Source organism: Marmota marmota, unplaced genomic scaffold (assembly GCF_001458135.2).
Source record: "Marmota marmota marmota unplaced genomic scaffold, marMar, whole genome shotgun sequence".
NCBI lineage: Eukaryota > Metazoa > Chordata > Mammalia > Rodentia > Sciuridae > Marmota > Marmota marmota.
The window spans coordinates 20,599,959-20,602,895 of NW_026000075.1; the positions used below are offsets into that span (position 1 = coordinate 20,599,959).

At 35.8% G+C, this 2,937-nt stretch overlaps 1 long non-coding RNA gene across 1 annotated transcript; it reads right to left on the reverse strand.

Annotated features, from left to right (window-relative positions):
- Positions 1 to 592: 592 nt before the first annotated feature.
- Positions 593 to 2,931, reverse strand: LOC125620086. Its single transcript, XR_007351669.1, has 3 exons — positions 2,639 to 2,931; positions 1,655 to 1,726; positions 593 to 890 (listed from the first exon to the last, which is right to left on the reverse strand). It is a non-coding gene; the product is annotated as an uncharacterized LOC125620086 (long non-coding RNA).
- Between the last annotated feature and the right edge of the window lie 6 nt (positions 2,932 to 2,937).

The window sequence follows — 2,937 nt, forward strand, 5'->3', positions numbered from 1 at the left end:
GTGAAGGATAACTCTTAATTTCATGGGACTGTAGTGTCCACCCACAGTTCCAGGGCCAATCAAGGAGATAACAAAAACACTCCTACCAATTTACAAACCATCCCCCGGGAGTAGTACCATTCATTAGAAACCACTACTGCAGGGCTTCAAGAGAGTCTTTAATATGATAAAGTAAGCTGGGAATTAAAAACAAGGACAGAGCACTTTTTTTCTCCAAGTACTTTCTTGAAGGGCTATGGCTTCACTAATCACATTCAAGGAAATGTGGGTATTGATTATTTTTAAAAGCGTATTTAATAAACCAAGTGTGGTGGTACATGCCTGCCTTCGTAGCATCTTGAAAGGCAGAGACAGGAAGCTCCCAGTTTGAGGCCAGCCTGGGGCCTGAGCAATTTAGTGAGACCCAGTCTCAAAATAAAAAATATAAATAAATAAAAGGGGGCCAGGCTTGGTGGCACAAGCCTGTAATCCCAGAGATTTAGGGAGGCTGAGGCAGGAGGATTGTGAGTTCAAAGCCAGCCTCAGCAATTTAGCAAGGCCTTGAGCAAGTTAGGAAGACCCTGTCTCTAAATAAAATATAAAAAGGGCTACAGGTGTGGTTCAGTGGTTAAGTGTCCCTGGGTTTAATTCCCTGTACTAAATAAATAAATACTTTTTAAAAAATAATAAAAAATTTTAAAAAGGGCTGGGAATGTAGCTTAGTAGTAGAGGACCCTGGGTTCTAACCTCAGTACTGGGGGTGAGGAGATATATATACATTCAATAGTAAAATCTTACCAGTTACAGCTGCAAGTGAACAGCAGGTTCTAGACATATGTTTTCCAAAGAGGGAAAGCCTAATACTGGGCTGTGCCTCTCATTGCTCCAGTAACACAGGGAAGATGCTACTTCTAAGAAGATGAGAGAAAGAGAGCCAATAGAAACCTTTGGAGGATAATCAAATATCACAGTCAGAGCCTGAGCCTCATTAGTGCCATTCAGGATACATGGTTTTTTAAAAACCTCATGTTTGAAGTTCAGGTGGTTGCTTTGAATTCAGTTTTATGGTCCTTGGACATATTAATTCATAAATAAATGTACCTTTTAAGAATCCTAAGTGTCTCTGTGGCCCTTTCCAAAAAGAAATGGGTTTTGTAGTTCAGTCCAGTAAATGAAATAGACATTATTGGCTATTTTTTTGATTATCAATTCAATACATGAAATTAAAGCACTAAAATGTTCATTTCCATTATTTTCCCAAATCTATAGTTGTTATAAACATTGAAAGGCCTGTTTAAATTGGCAAGTCTACATTTTAGATTTTATTTCTCCCCAACCTGACTTTAAGTCATAACCCAGAGATCACTAGAAAAATACATAAAAGCCACACTATTCAGAGTTTGGTACAAGTGAAAATGTCCTGATCTCTACCTCAGATGAAAAAAAAATAATCACAAGTAATAATTACAGAGGAATCAGTAAGTACTATTCACTACAGAACCACAAAGGATATACATTTCACCCAACCTAAAGCCTCATAAGGGGATTTCTTCAAGGCTAATTTACCATGGAGGGGCAAGTATTATCTCCTTAATTACATTGTCAATACATTTATACTTTAACAGATTTTAAGATAAATGTGAGAACAATGCTTCTGATTTTTATAAGTACTTACCAGGCATTGGTGCCATCTGGTGGCCATTTTAATTAAAATTATTAAAAGGATTTGGGGCTTTTCCTCTTCACCCTGGGGAAGGTAGAAAACCACATTTTTAAAAAAGTATTTTGCAACATGCTTTGTTATTATTACCATTTCTGGAATTTTGAGACTGAAGCATCAATTCACCCTTATTAGGTTCTTCTGATTCCACACCTTTTATCTGGATTTATGAATGTGTTAACAGTTACCACATTATTTGCAATAAAAAATAATAATAATTGACATTGGTATTGCAAAGAAAATTCAAGTGATATGGGCAATAGTAGATAATCAGTTTATCTATATTTTTTAAATACATCTCAATTCATTCAACAGTTTTTAATGCCAAGAACTTTATTTGAAAAATTTGGTGGTTCTGCCTAACAAGGCTTAGAGAAGCACAAACCTTAGGAAAAAGAATTTATGGTTAAAACCATCACAATGAAATATTTCTGTTTAACAGAAGCTATTATATGCAGATTTATTAGATGGGATATTTTCAATGTCTTAATTCAATAAGGACTATTTATATAAGAAATTTCTTCAAATTAACAAGAAAGACAGGAAAATTCAAGAAAGATTAAATAATAAATATGTATCAGAAAGAAAATCCCAAATAACTAGCAAGTGATATGAAAGGATACTCAGCATGTAACCAAATAAACAAAGTATGCTTTATATATTGCTTTACACATACCAAGTTGGCAAAAATTAGGGGCGGGGGAGTTTTGGCATTAATGAAAAGAGTAAGAAAATAGAAATCCTCATGAACTGATGGTAGGAAAGGTATCTGGTAGTTCTTGGTTCAGTATACACATATCTTACAAATAGCAATCACATTCATCAGTATACTAATTATCTATTTCTATGTAACAGAGTACCCTAAGATTTAGTGTGTAAAAACAACAAATGTTAATTTTTGCAAAGTTTCTGTGGGTCAGTCATCCAGATGTGACTTACCTTACTGTCTGTGCATCAGAAGACTGCAATTGAGGGTCAGCTGGGGCTGTAGTCATCTCAAGGGTCAGTGAACCTTTTCAAAGTCCTCAGAAGATCCATTTCCAAGCTTGCTTACTTGGCTGCTGGCAGGTCTTAGGGCCTTGCTGAATATCAGCTACAGATATCAGTTACTTGCCACATGGATCCCTTCATAGGGCAGTTCACAACAGGGCAGCTTGTTTCCTCTAGAGTAAGGGCTCTCAAAAAAGAGAATGACAAATAGAAAGCAAGACAGAAGTCATAATGTTCCTGTAAACTAA